Below are 16,604 nucleotides of genomic sequence, written 5' to 3'. Positions count from 1 at the left end.
AATAGAGATTGTGCTATATAGCACAAGTCACTATTCCACACACTCCAAGGCTATATTGTGAATATATAACACACAAAATGTGCTATTTAGCACATAGCACATAAAAAGATTGTGCTATGTAGCACATATCAATATTTAAAACACACTTTAGGGCTATATTGTGAGCATATAGCATAGAGGTATACTATATAGCACATATTACACATGTCCATTGTGCTATGTATCACATAGCACATAACCACACAAAGCACATAGGATAGAATCACACACATTCCAAATAGATGAGGGTACTATTGTGAACATGATGCACCTAGATTGAACTATAAAGCACATAGCACATAACCACACATAGCGTATAACCACCCACTCCATGAAGATGATGGCTATGTTGTGACCATATAGCACATAGCACATAGCATATAACCACCCACTCCATGAAGATGATGGCTATGTTGTGGCCATATAGCACATATTTTGTGCTATATAGCACATAGCAGAAATAGAATATGCTCATACAGTACATAACCATACAATCCATAACACTCTAACCACATAACCATGTGGAAGTGAACCACATACTCCAAAACAAAGTGAAGCACATGTAGGAGGGTATGCACCTTTTCTTTAGCCACATTGGCTTCTAATTCAGCAACGTTCTCTCTAGTAGTACTCGAGAACTGTCCAATCAAATCAATCAGGCGTTGTCGAGCTACAGGGTCTTGCACGCAATCAATCTCCGTATGCAACTTTATGGCCAAAGTGTTTGAGCTTTGAGCACCCTCAGCCCTATGCAATTCTCTGACTTGATCCTCTACCTGCTTCTTTGCACCCTCAAATCTTGACTTATAGTCTTGCAATCTGCCCTCTGCAATATTCTTCATTTCTGCAAGTGCCCTGCTATCCTCCTCTACCAATTGTACCATGCATCCTCTTGTAGGCACGCTTGACAATGGTACAGATGTACCTTCTATTTTCAATGATGATCTGGTAGAGGCAGCAGTGGTTTTGGAACCTCTCCCACTACCACTCATATGCTCTTCCCACCTCTTGATCTTGTTTTGCAAGTCGTGTCTTTCTTCTGAGGCTCTCATTGCCCTCTCTGCAAAGATAGCCCAAGAAATTTGATGTTTGCCAGATTCAATACAGTTTTCCAATGCAAAGGCCTTTGTAAATTGAGTCCCTACTTCATACATGAAGGGACCCTCCTGGTAGACATCCCAGTGTCTCCACACAAGCTTTTGTAAGAACTCCGGCCGAGCATGGTATGCCTTCACTTTCTTCTGGCTACCCGGAACATGCTTTGGGCATATAAAGATAGCTTCCCAGTCCTTCTCAGAGATGTCATTGTTTCCTGTCAAGCTACGTGGATCAACTCCCTACAATGGCAATCCATGCTCCATATGAAATTCCTCGGCAAGACGAAAAAACTTCGTATGCAGAGGTGGTTCAATGTTCCTAACTAGACTGCTGCTTGCTTGAATCGGATGCTTTGAGGAAGGTGCCATGATGCAGTCTCAAGTGATATACCTGCACATCATCCAATGAACTCATGAGACGTGGTGTGCCCTCGCTTATCATCCCTTCTAAAAAGAAACAAGAACTTCATGGGCTTGCTTTTGTAAGCAGGGCATTCAAGGTGATGTGCTATGGGATTTGCCCCAAGATTGCATGCAGCTTGTGGAATAGCAAATTACCTCGGGAGCTCGCCTCTTGTTGCAAATGAGCAAGGTGTGGCACTCATGCAGCTCCAAATGCATCTTAATGTAGCTAAATGATCCCAGGTGGGGCACGCGTGCTCAAGCAGTAGAGAGTGTACATGTTCAATGGGAGAGACATAACTCGAAGAGAAGAGGGCGGTTACTGCAATCGTCCTTGAAGCAGCCAAGCTTGCACACTAGAAGCTCTAAGCACAAGAGAGAGAGAGAGAGAGAGAGAGAGAGAGAGAGAGAGAGAGAGAGAGAGAGAGAGAGAGAGAGAGAGGCGGGGGGTCGAGGGGCACGGTGTTTGAAACTGCCAACTACACATGAAACAAAGTGGGTGTGTGAAGGCTGAATTTTTTAGTAAAACATTTTTTAGAATATAAATTTGGACGTCTGAAATATGGCACCAGTGACCACACCCCCAATGTCATGCTATGCTATTTAATTATATCACATATATAGTTTTCCACCTATTCATGCTTTCACCCTCCAGTACCGTGGTGGTTAGGAAAATATGGGTAAAAAAGTCCATTATGCAAACCCATTCGAAGAAATTATGGATACCCAAACGACAAACATGAGGGTAAGAGAATCTTGAGGCCATTAGATGATCCTTTTAATTTTTTTGAAGCCATAATGGATGTATTGATATAAATTAATATATAATTGTTTCAATCTATTTGCTTTGGATTTATCTTTAACAGTCTGTAAGGTTTTGACTTCAAAGTTTTTGCTGATTGGCTTGTACATGCAACTTATTTGACGGATTAGATCTGTGATGAAGAATACAGCATTTTGAATGAAATATTTTATTTTTTTCTTGAATTAGTTTGTGTTCTTTTTCTTGTTAAACTCGTGCCTTTTTAGTAATTTGCTTGAAAAGCTAACAAAGACAAACACAATTTTTTTTTTTTTGATATAGCATTCATAACTTCTAAAAGAAATATAAAGTAATTACCTAATCACATGAACCCATTGTATTAACTTTGTTGTTATAGATACATATTAAAAATACAATTTTTTACAAAATATTATACATATGTGTGTTATTTGATGTGTGGTTCGTTAGTAAAACTAAAGCATTGGTTCAAAATCATCTCGTTTAAACGTGTTTAATAGTCTCATGTTATTTCTTGCTGTGTTTTGTGATAACATTACATAAACAAGTCTAGGACTAAATGAACTTTTAATTACTACCAATTTTTAATCAACTATTGTCATTCCTTGAGATTTATGCGGTAATTGCATATGCCAACGTTAAGGGGAAACTAATTTTATAGTACCATTCATTTTCATATATTCCTTTTTGTTGTTTTGATTGTTTAATAGAAATAATCTCACTACTTGAAATTAGAAGAATACATATAGTAGTAATTATAAAATTAGATGTATAAAATTTTATAGATACAATTTTTCCTATTACACCATTGATTGCTCCAATATTAAAGTCAATATTATGTGTAATCATGACTTTTGCATAATTGCTAGTTTTGTTATGGTATGAAATTTTGGATCTTCTATCCAAGTTTTTAAAGCTATATGTTGGTTTGCATGAAACAATTAACATCTATTTTATAGATATATTTTTATTTGAAAATAACTTATGTAACATATAATTGTTATAATATTGTGTATCAATTAAGTGAGTACAAAAGATGATCACGTTTGCATCAATAAAATCAATAGCTCCTTGTTCAATAACTATTATATGACCTATGTAATCATTGGGTATGCTAGCCCGGATTCCATAGTGTCTACGCCCGTGAGAACAAGTCTCAAGGCATGCAGCTATAGACCATCAGTTAGTGGAGTTTGCATGAGTAAAAGGTGTGGTTGATATCACCTTTCAAAAACTATGTAAAGACTTCTTTTTAATGGAATTAGTAGTAGTAGCTTGTTCTCCTTTTGAAAACTGTGTCAACTCCCTCTTTCTCTCTCTCTCTCTCTCTCTCTCTCTCTCTCTCTCTCTCTCTCTCATCTTTCTCTGCACGCCCTGCACCACCATGGCTCCATAGCACGAGCTCCAACAACTGGTATCAGAGCCCTACTGGGCCTCGGCTCTCAACAAACCATCTTGCGGGTACAGCTGCTTACACAGAAGGACGAAGAGTTGTCGACCTGCAAATTTTTTCCCACAATTAACATCAAGAGGATCGCCCTGGCTTGCTGGGAAGAATTCGACTCTTGAGCCCCTGCCGATTCAGCCTGTACAGGCTCTGCACAAGCAACCTGCCATCGCGCGCTGTTCAGCTGCTACAGAAATCAACAGTTTTTGTTTTTTTTCCCCTTTGTTAATCTTTTTCACAGATAAGGTTCTAATTTTTCAACTAGCCGTACAAGCTTTTGTCTATCCTCTTCAATTAAGAGGCAGATCTCACATTCAAAGCCCCGAAAATATTGGCAATTACGCATGGATTCATTACAGCAATCTTCAAGTGCACACAAAGATTCCAACATTTTGTTTTGGCAATTTTAATCTATAAAGCGGAGTTGCAATCATTGAAGGCTATGTCACTGTTGTCCAAGTTTTTCTTGGAGGATCAGTCGGTCGCTGTGCCGGTTCTTCTTGGTTACTTTATGCTACAGATCCACTGATATGTTAAAAAGGTAATTCGAAATTCCATTAACGAAGATCAACGATCATTCTTCTCAAGCATAACAAACATGACCAAGCTATCCTTTGCATATCGAATATGGCATCAAAAGTCGACAAGTTCAATGGATCCGGCTTCCACACTTGGCAGATCAAAGTTAAAGGCTATTTGATACGAAAAAACTTATGGAACGTGGTCAAGCCTCTTGCATCCGATGAATCTGGTACATCCGCTGCAGTTACAAGGGCATTATTTGCTGAGCTACAAAGGAAAGATGAACAAGCTTTTGGTATCATTCTAACCTCCTTAGAAGACGATTTTATTCATTATTTGGACGATGTTGATTCTTCAAGTGCTGCCTGGATAGAGTTAGAGAAGCTTTTCGGTGCCAAAGCTAAGTATTCAAAAATGATTTTAAAATTGGAATTATATTCCATCCGCATGCGCGAAGATGAAAACATTGCAGCTTTAGCCAATAGACTGAAGAGTATTAAAACTCAACTTGTTTATGTCGAAGCTCCAGTACCATAAGAAGATCTCATAGCCATTTTGTTAAAAAGTTTGACTGACAAATTTCATCAAATTATTAAGAGAAAGATCCGCTGCCCTCCTTGGATGGTATCATCAATTCATTGCAGGAAGAAGAACGCAGTACCAATTCTACTATTTTTCAAAGTGCATATACAATCTCGAATGCCGTATCCTCCACCAGTTCTTCTGATACTTCCAGTGCATATGCAATCACTAAATGTGCTGCTACAGCAGCTTCATCTCGACCATTCAATGGAGCCAGATCTTGTGCCATTTGTGGGCACAACAATCATCAGACGAAAGACTGTTTCAAGAAGAATCCTTGTGTTCACTGTGGTAAAACAAATCATCCGTCAAATAGGTGCTTTCAAAAGGGTAAAACTGAAATTCATGTGGTTGAGGGAGACACTGAATCTCCAATATATTCTATTGATGAGGAAATTTTTTAGATCAACTCTTTTCATGTTGTTTAGTCAAAATAAATTGTACGGGCTATAGACACTGCCACCCATGAGTGGTAAGACCTCCCAATTTATCAGTTTTTTGTCCTCAAGTCTTATTTTTGTCCTACTTCTCATGAGGTTACTGGGTACACCTTAAACCCAAGGTTTGGCAGTGAACCAAAAACTCCATTTTTGGTAGCTAATTTTTTTGACCTACACCCTATCTGTTCAAGGGGAGGTTTCCTATCATAGCACCAGGTTATGAATACACCAGAAATACTTGGTTGTGAGGAAACCTAAAACTCACGGTTGACGAGTACACCAAAAACTCGAGGTATCATGAGAGAGTCTGTCTAGTTCTGGCTTGAGGGGGGGATTGTTGGGTATGCAAGCCCGGATTCCATAGTGTCTACGCCCATGAGAACAAGTCTCAAGGCATGCAATTATAGACTATCAGTTAGTGGAGTTTGCATGAGTAAAAGGTGTGGTTGATATCACCTTTCAAAAAATATGTAAAGACTTCTTTTTAATGGAATTAGTAGTACTAGTGTGTTATCCTTTTGAAAACTGTGTCGACTCCCTCTCTCTCTCTCTCTCTCTCTCTCTCTCTCTCTCTCGTCTTTCTCTACACGCCCTGCACCATCATGGTTCCATAGCACAAGCTCCAACAGTAATGATTAATTTGTTCTAGTGTAGGTATTTTATTTGAATAATGTTTAAGAGTTCAATAAAGTCACGATTTGACTCTTGACAAATTGAACTTGTTAGTGTGTGTAATTTCTTTGTTTCCAAAATCCAAAATTTATAATACGACAAACTTGACAAAAAGGTTGTATCAATTTGCAATTACAACATGGTGGAAGTTGATATAAATCTCCAACTAATAGTACCTTTTTGGTTGTAAAATAATGTATACAATTGATATTACATGATTCACATATTTTCATGATTATCATGTTCAATGCTATGCTTGGTTGCAGAAGAAGGACTACAAGAAAAAAAAGAAGTCCTATGCTTGGTTGAGAGAGTGGATGAGCAAACAACCTTAGCAATCAAGCTTCTAGACTTTGCTAAGGCCCATGCTGGTATAGAAGAGTGGGATGGTCTTCAAACCCAACAATACACATTGCAACCAGATGACAATGTGCCTAGTGAAAAGGAGATTTCTTCACAAGATCAAGAAGAAGAAGAAGAAGAGCGTCATTTATCATTGGACTATTTGGAAACAGAGAAACTCACATTTTGAACCTTTTGTACATGTTAATGTTTTCTTTTTGGTAATTTGATACTCTTAGTGTTATATTTTGTTTTATATAGTATTGCTTGAGTCTATCTTTTTCATATCAAGTGTTTAATGTTTGAATGGTGAATCCTTAGATTAAAAATATAAGACTAACATAAACTGAATGGCTTAAGATATTGAATTTTGTAAGTTTTAGACCTCGTATTAATATCCCCTTCATATGCTTCATTGAAGCCTAGTTTGGACAAGTGGTGGACCTACCATGGAGTCTAATTTAGACAATTGTGGTAAACTTTAAAACAACACTAATTTGTTACATTAGCTTGGGCAAGTGGCGAAACTTGCTTTTGTTTATGTCGCGATGGAGCATATCTTGGCCATGTGGCAGACCTTCTTTCTCTCCATGCTTCAATGAAGTGTACCTTAGACAAGTGAAGTACCTTGAAACCAGACTTCTCACATATAGCTTGGACACGTGGTGAACCTTTCTTCTCTCATGTTTTAATGGATTCTATCTTGGACTAAGGTATATCTTACTTCTCTCCATGCTTAAGTGGATTCTAGCTTGAACATATAGTGGACCTTCAAATAAAACTCCACATGTTGCAACATAGGATATGTTGATAGATAATGGGCCTTGTGGAGGTTCCCCCATGCATATTTAGGAAATCTAGTGTTTCTTATATTCAAAGGATCCTAGATTAGATTGGTGGTGGACATTGCTTTTCTCCATGCTTCAATGGAGCTGAGGTTAGACAAGTGGAGGTGGATAAGTGTTCAAACTTGAAAGGAAACCTCTCTTGTTACAACCATCATAAATTGTACACATGGCGGACCTTGCAACTGTTTTATGTACCTATCTTGGAGAAGTGGTGGAACCTTGATTATCTCCATACATCAAGCCAAGGTTGGACAAGTGGTGAAGCTTGCTTCTCTCCATGTTTTGGTGGAGCCTAACTCGGACAAGTGGTAGAGCTCAACCTCTCTAAATGTTGCAAAGCATCCTAGACTAATCAAGTGGTGCACCTTGAAACAAAATCACCCATGTAGAACATACATGGGTTTTTCATGTTTAAATGGAGCCTAGCTCAAACAAGTGGTAGACCTTGCTCTCTCCATGTTTCAATGGAGCCTAGCTTATACAAGTGGTAAATATTTGTTTCTTTCCATGTTTCAATGGAGCACTGACCTTGGATAAGTGGTGGAACTTGAAACAAAAACCCCATGGACAACATATCATGGATTTTTGAAGTGGTGGAAAAAAGTACTAGCTTGGGTGGTGAACCTTGCTTCTCTCCATGCTTCAATGGAACCTTAGCATTGGGAAGGAGATGGTAGACCTTGAAGTAAGACCTTGCATGTTATAGCTCCTCATATGTTTTTCATGTGGTGAAGATTAAAATTGTGCTATAAGCCTATCTTGGAGAACTAATGGAACCTTGATAATCTCCGTACATTAACAAGCCAAATTTTGGACAAATGGTGGATCTACAAACCAAAATATTTTCACTACAATAGAGTATATGTTGAAGATGTGGTGAAATTTGAGATTAAAACACCCATGCTACTATAGAAGATAAGTTGCACATGTGGTGGAGCATTGTATCAATGTCCTATGCCTAATTTTGACTAGTGTGATGAATTTGAAACTATCCCCCTAGTCTGCAAGAAAATATATATGGACCAAGAGGATAGGCTACATTTGTTGCATCAATGCATCCCATGTTACTACATACTATAGGTTTCTTGACCATGTATCAATGATCAATGTCTAGCTTAGAAAAGTGGTGGACCTTAGTTCTCTCTATGCTTCAAATGGACAATATATTGGAGACATGGTGTGCTATGTTTCTGAAATATTTTATTTTTTGAAACCTTTTGAGGCCCCATGTAAGAGACACTCTAAGTCTTCCATATGATGGACAACCTAGTAGTACTATCATCCTTTGATCTAGTCCTTGTATATATGCATAATATATATATATATATATATTTTTTTGCAGATACAAAAGAGTTAAGTGAGATAAAAATAAGGTGTATTTCATGCTATGATTATAATGAAGATCCTTTTGGGACACCAAATTTTCCTATTCCCAAGAAAACCTCAATCATACTGACATATTAACCTTTTCAAAATACACTTGAAAAGTATACCTTCCAGGCTATTGATTTCCATTTCATTAATTTCCTGAAATTCTATGGCAATAGTCCACTTGGCAGGAGATACTGGAGAGAAAAAATAATCTCTACTTGAAGTTGCTCATGATGATGTCGGAAAGAACAATACGAGTACAATAAATGGACATTCAATGAACAATATGAGTACAATAAATAGACAATTAATGAGCAATAAACAACTAGTGAACGAAAAATAAAGCCGTCGTTTCGTTCTCATCAAAATGAGGGTACAAAGACAAAATTACAAAGAGGCTACAAAGCACAAAAGGTCAATAGGGGCTACAGAAGTTTCTTGCGGGACTTTGGTTTGGGAGGTTTAAGGTTGGGTGCTTGGAGGTTAGTCTTTTCCCGAGCAGATGAAGGCTCCTTGGATTGTACTTTTTTATATCAATGGGGTGGCTTTTGAAGTGTGACATTCATGTATTCACGGAGCTAGTTATGGGCTATTTGTGCATTCTACACTTGGAAGTGGTGTGGCTATTTTAAATTATGGAGTACATAACGATAGATTTCAAGAGTGGAAAAGGATATACAAAATATTTCCAAGAGCCTCTAAATATTTTCTTCTAGACATCCAAATGTAGAAGAAGAGGAAGATCAAGCATACATTCTTGGTTGCATAGAAGAAGGAAACGTGTCAGGCTATATAAATAGTTCTCATGGTACAAGTGTCCAACCAAATTTACACTATACATTTGATCCAAATTTTCTACCTTGGTACAAATGCACATCTTTGCACATCAAATTAGAAGAGTATGGCTATGTATGCCTTGAGACTATTTGCAGGAGAAGAGTTGTTTTTACTGACTATGACTTTACTTGATATTTTTAAGTATTATATGCGAATGGAAATCTTAAATACATCTACAATTTTGTTTTTTATTGATAGAATCTCAACACTTAAGTATATATGATTGTGCTTACTTTTTGTTAAGCTAGAATCTAGAGTGGTCTTATGATTTATGTGTTTTCTAAGTTATTTGATTAACTTGAACATAGAATCTTGACTCTACTCAAGATTTTTTAGAAAGTCTTATCAAAATTTAATTCAATCCCTAGGTTGGAAAAGTGGTAGGGGCTCCAAATATTACTTTCTTCTTTTGATAAATTTTAGCTTGAATATCAAGCACATCTTTGCAACATTTTGGTGTAGTTTGAAGCTAGCTAGCTTGAACAAGTTGTGGCTCTTGAATCCATATCTAAGCCAAAGCTCTAATTTTTTTTTGTAGCCTAGATTGGACATGTGGTGGACCTTGTGCCTGTGTGTTCTTGAACAAGTTTTGGCTTTTAGTATTCGCTTAAGTACTAACAATTAATAGAGTGTAGGTTGGACAATTTTGCCACAATAGATTGTGTTTAGACAAGTGGTGCCTTATGTACCAATGCTAACAATGGTTGCAAGGATTATCATATTTATTTCACCTTGAAAAAAATTGTTACTTGGAGCTCTACATGTAAAAATGGTAAATTAAATTCTAGTGATTTTTGAGAAGCCAATGCTATGTGTGCTTTCTTAGATTCAAAGATTGGGATTGACAAAGCCCCTATGAATAAATAAAAAATTGTAGAATCCATTGATTTTCTCATTTCTGAAGTGCCCAAGATGGATGATATTTCTATTACAGAGTCTAGTGATGTGCACCTTGAGCAAGCTTGTAGTAATGTGGACCAAGAAATCAGTGCTCCAACAATCCAACCTACTTATAAAGAGGCTGAAATATCTGCTCTTGAGACATTTCCAATCGCTACTACTTTATCTAGTATAGATGAAGAGAAATCCATGCTTACAATTATTTTGGATTTAAATGGTCTACTATTGAAGCGTTCCCCTCAGTCATCCTCACACCACAGGTCCATGCAGATAGATTCAAAAAGATATATTATACTCAGGCCAGGTTGCATACAATTCTTAATGACTATATTACAAAAATTTAATGTTGCAATCTGGTCAACAACTACTAGGGACAATGTGCTTCAAATCCTTAGAGCACTAAACAACTTAGTTGGGGATACATTACCTTTCTTTGCAGTCTGGTATCAAGAAGGTTTCTACACCACTTAGACCTGACAATCCAAATGTTGAGGCAATGTTCAAGCTTTTGGCTAGAATTGCCATGGGGTTTGAATGTGATCCAGAAAGAACAATGCTTATTGATGACTCTCCTTACAAGGGATGTATTTCACCTACAAACAATTGCATTTTTCCACCAAAATTTGACGGTGAAAAATGGTTGACAATGTGATCTTGGGGGAGATGCTTCCCTACTTGCTTTAGCTTGATGAGAGAAGGGATGCGTGCAATTTGGTTGCTTCTAATCATTATGAACAACCTGAAGTGACAACTAACAATGAATACAAAGAAATTCTAGAGTATTAGAAGCATAAAAATGATGCCGGAAAACTATATCGAGAAAGTGCCACAAGCCACCACATTGAAATAAGAAGAGCCCAAATACAAGACATATTGGCAAAGGAAGGTACATTCATTGAAATCATGAAGACACCACAATTGATCTCTTTAGCTAGGCAATTGGGTTGTAGCACAAAATGACCCTTGAAGACAACCACTGCAAAGGCATATATAAATAACGTGAAAGATGAGAACAATCTTCTAATGCTGGATAGAGAAAAACCCTAAGGTACTGTTAAAATGTCTTAAACCTTGATACACATGCTAGCTTGAATATTCATATCCATGGTATTCGATATGTTTACTTGTAGGTTCTCTCAAAGGGTATATCTTGATGGAGCTCAATCGATACAAGTTTTGATATGTTTTCTCAAAATAACAAAGAAAACACCTAGATTTTGCTGATCAATTTCTTGAGAGATGTTTTCTTAGTTTGTAATACTACATATGAAAATGAAAATTATGCTTCTCCTTAAGGTTGCCTATTTTTTGTCTTGTAAACGTTTCAATTATAATTTAAAGTTTTGTTAGCATTAGATTGTACTTGTTTAGTTTGGGAAAAGAATTATGCTTCTTCTTAAGATCGCTTTTATTTTGTCTTGTAAACATTTCAATTATAATTTACAGTTTTGTTAACATTAGATTGTACTTGTTTAATTTTTGTTAACATTAGATTCTACTTATTTGGATTGGTGCCTCCTTTCTTTGATTAATTTATCGATTGCCTCATTTGTCTAGAGTTCTACTCCATTGAGAAAGTTAGAATCTATCGTAAACCAAGTAAGACTCTTTTGGAGCCTAGAATTGACAAGTGGTGGACATTCAAAAATTTATGATTGAGTCAAAGATTAGCTTAAACAAGTGAAAAGCATTTAAATCAACACTTGAGTTTCATACCTAGATCATTTATTTGTACAAATGGAAGATAATATTCAAAGGCCCTATAGGCTAACACATTGGATACCTAATTATAACCTAGCTTGGATGATTAGTGAGTGCTTCTTCTCATTATGTTTCAATGAAGACTTATTTTGACTTCAAATATTCACTTCAAATATCATAAATGGTGAAAAAATTACTCTCTATGCTCTAAGATAACATAGTTTGGAACAATGGTATCACACAACATAGGTTGGGACCAATGGTGTGAGGTCCTCTTTTCCTTTACTAGCTTGGTCATTTGTGAATCTTGCTTGTGCATGTGTTTCAATAGTGCCTAGATTGGACACGTGGTGGATCTTGCTTCTCTCCATGCTCCATTTGTGTGTAAATTAAAAGTGTGGACATTCCTTCTGTCTACATTTGAAAGGAGCCTCTAGTCTAGAAAAGTGGTGGATCTTGCTTCTCTCCATTCTCCAATTGTGTGTAGCTTGGACAAGTGGTGGTACCTAGGAATAACACTTAGCTATCCATTTTTGACCCAGAAAATTCTAAAAGTGTGGACATTCCTTCGGTCCACATTTTAAACGAGCCTTTAGTTTGGACAAGTGGTAGACCTTGAAACCAAACCCCTAATGCTATAGCAAATGGTGAGAGAAAATACCTTCCATTCTATAACATAACATAGGCTTAGGAACCTCTATCAATTTTCCATGCTTAGCTTGGACAAGTGGTTGAACTTGCTTCTTTGCATGTTTCAATAGAGTGTAGCTTCAATAGGCACCATAATAGAGCATGCTAGCCCTAAAAACCACATATAGCATACAAAATTGTTGCCCTTTACCTGCCCTTGATCTTCATAGTTTCTCTAGCCCTCTTCCATGCACTAAATAGCATACATATCTATGATTGTTCCCTTTGCTAGGGTCAACACACTTTGGCTGCACCAAAATCTCTTTTCAATTTGAAGCACCACAAAATCTCCCTCTTTGAATTCCATGGGTTGTCTCTTTTTATTTTCATGTTTAATGTATGCATGTTGTGCTTTGTGATTTTTTTCTTTTTTTGCTTGCTTCAAGATTTGGGTGTGTTGTCAAGTGATTTTATTAGCATGTGGTACTTTTTGAGAAATTTAAGACAAAGGAGTAGGCAATGAGTACCCATACACAAATTGAAATGGTGATTTTCCCATGGATCAATGAGAAGTGTTGCTCTATGAGAATTGAAGCAAGTGAATGTACGTGTCCTGAGTTTTTGGCCTCTCATGAGTGTATGTCCGTAAAAGATCTAGAGTGATGATATTGGTTGCTTTGATTTGCCCATTAAAAATAAAATGAAATGCAAAAATAAAGTCTATTTGAGTGCCTAAAATTTTGAAAAGTGTCACCCAAAAATCATTGTTACAAAAACGTCTCTCAATTAGATATGACAAATTTAGGCATTCCATGAAAAACAAAATTATGCTTAAGAAATAATTGAGCCGCTTGCTTTGTTGAGAGGGTCTCCTTACAAGGTAGAAAGTAAGCTTGCTTGCTAAATATATCTACAGTGGTCCAAATCATATTCTTTCGTGCATGAGTGAGTGGAAATCTTGTGGTAATATAGTAATAATATCCATAGAAATGTGTTGCCAAGGAGAGTTAAGAATAGGTAAAGACATCAAAAAACCAAATTGCTTACCATGATGATGCTTGATTCTTTGAAAAACAACATATGTAGCAATATGTTTCAAAGGGAGGGCCAATAAAATTGAGATTCTACTATCCTACACAATTTCTCTGGCCTCATTGCCCTCTTTTGATTCCGATGTTGATCATTTTGAGGTGGATTCTCCTATTGGGTCCCTGAATTTTTAATGTTTGGCTTGCATAATCATGAGAAGATTTTGCACATCTAAGCCAAGTACATCCCAATAGCATACTGCATGATCCTTGTACATGTAGTACCAAAAAGTTGGTTTTGAATTTCTCAAATCCCACCCTAATCTACAAGTTTCTATCTAATCCATTGACCTCAAGTATTCTCTTATCTGCCATCCTAATATTGATCTCTTGAATCCCCAAAGGTTCATTTAGTTCTCTAATGATCTCCTTAATCATTTTCACATAGCTTCTCAGAGACAACTTGCCTTGCTTAATCTTGTCCAACTCACAGAGAATGTCTTCATCCCCATGGTTCTCAATATATTCTTGAAGAAATGTCTTCTTCCTTGCTATAGGTCCAAAGTTTGCATGTAGGGTAATGGCAATACCATTTCATGGCCACATCCTTTAGAGTTTGAGGAAAGTACTCACCCTAGCAGTCTTCATTGATATCTTTTAAATATGCATATTGTTCAAAAGCTTGGATGTGTACATCAAGATCATCCTTCCTTCCACCATTCAATATTAAAAATGCAATCTTTAGGTCATTTGATCTCTCTCTATGTCTGGACCTATGACAATCCAACTCTTGTTCTCTACGTTGGGGTATTTCCTTGTGATCAAACTTTCTTTCCTCGTGCCTATGTTTGTTGTAATGGTGAGTGTCGGCATTCCATCTATCATTATCCTGATCATCTATTCTAGTTACAATTCCCCTTTCATTTTGTTGATCTAGTTTTTGATGTGACATTGCTTTTATGCTACACCTGTTACCATAACTAGTATTGGTAAGAAGCTTTGCTTTGCCCTTCATGTCCCACTTTTGAGACCCATATGGATGAGAGCATCTTTTAGATCTCTTTGGATGCCTTTTCTTGGATTGGTTAAATGATGAGAGTCCCCAAGCCCTACAATTTCTCTCCTTCTAGGGTTGAAATATATCTTATCATTTTGGGATTCAGGTCTATCATCAGTTCTCTACTCCAATTCTTTAGCCACCGTGCTAATGTGGTCCTGATCCTCAGCAAAGATTGCGGTAGGTCTCCTTCCTCTTGATGATCTTCTTGGTGGCATTGCAAATGTTTAGTTGAATTCCAACTAGGAGATAGATCCTTGTCAAGATCTTAAGTTCACCACCATGATTGCCAAAAAAGAATGAGATGGTCACACTAACATCTATTCCAGGTTGGATATTAATGAAACAAGTGAAGTTTCATGAAAATATTTTAAGGAATCTCTATGATATTAGTGCACCATTGAGTCACTTAAAAAAACGAGTTCCATATGTTTGGGCTCCAACTCAAGATAGGTCATTTCAAATTTTGAAGAAAATGTTGGTAGTTGCATCCCCATTCTTCAACCTCTTGATTGGAGACTGTTGTTTCATCTATTTATTGTTGAGATGTCGAGCTCTACATCTTGAGCTGGCATCCACTACGGGTCTTGGCCGCTTATGGCATTTACTCACTGGCGCGTTAGGTGACCGACACAGAGGATCTCTGCCAGTGATTCTACAGCTGGACTACACTTATAGTGCCAGCCTAGTACGCTTCTAGCGAGTTCACACTTAGTGGCCGCATGTACATATGTGCTACTTTTCAGCTTTAGCACTCAGTCATTTTGTACTCTCTTTTTTGTGAAGAAGAAGAAGAAGCTTTCCATCTCTGTGTGCTTTGTGCTTGTCTTGTGTAGCTCTCTTGCATCCTCATTCTTTACATGGTATCAGAGCCTGGTGCAGGCAAGAGAGGCTAAGAGAGCAAGAGCATCACAATCCCTTCGTTCGCAATCCACGACCAGATGCCTGCACCAAGTTTAGGGGTTTTTCGTCCAAGTTTCTGAACAGGTCTCCAAAGTGCAGTACACAGAGATTTACTATACAAGTACAATGGTTGTATGTACGCTTGATTGTGGACACTCGTTGAGTGTAGGAAGCGTTACAGGTACCACGATAGCAGGTTCAACAGATTTGCAAGTTTTTGCAGATTGCAGCTATTTTTTGTCTTAGTGCTTCAAGATGTCTGACGGTTTTAGTCAGATTGTTACTGAGAAGCTTGAGAAAAATAACTACCCTGCATGGAAGTTTAGAATAACAAATTTCCTAAAAGGAAAAGGTTATTGGGACTATGTAGAAGGAGATAATGAAAAGGAACCAGAGATTCCCGAGGCAAATGCTACAGCAGAACAAAGGAAACCTTTGAGGGACTGGCAACAAGTCGAGAGCAAAGTGTGTATTGGCTTTCTATGAGCATCACAGATGGCATGATGGGCTATCTACAGGATGCTGAAACCCCCACCATTGCATGGAAAAACTTAGGCAGAGTGTTCGAGGTGAACACCAAGGCCAGGAAGCTTCAACTAAAGTCGGAGCTAAATCAGGTTAAGAGGAACAACCTCTCCATCGATGATTATGCTTTGAAAATCAAGAGTATCATTGAGGCTCTTGGATCTATTAAAGTCTCAGTGGAAGATGATGACATTGTCCGTGCATGCTTGGATGGTCTAGGAGATGAGTATGTACATTTCAGGTCTTCCATGAATACAAGAGACGACATCCCCGTGTTCCAAGATTTGATTTCTATGGTTATTCTGGAGGAGAAGAACCTTGACACATCTTCTTCTCATGGAAGAAATAATTCTGAACAGGCCTTCTATTCTAACTCCAACAGAGGTAGAGGTAGAGGTCGTGGTCGAGGCCCAAGGGTTTGCAGGGGCCAATTTCAAGAAGTTCAATCAAATCAAAACAATACAGGTGGTAGGGGAAACT

Source organism: Adiantum capillus-veneris, chromosome 2 (genome assembly GCF_014529385.1).
Source record: "Adiantum capillus-veneris isolate H3 chromosome 2, ASM1452938v2, whole genome shotgun sequence".
Taxonomy (NCBI): Eukaryota; Viridiplantae; Streptophyta; class Polypodiopsida; order Polypodiales; family Pteridaceae; genus Adiantum; species Adiantum capillus-veneris.
This window is presented reverse-complemented; position numbering follows the sequence as displayed.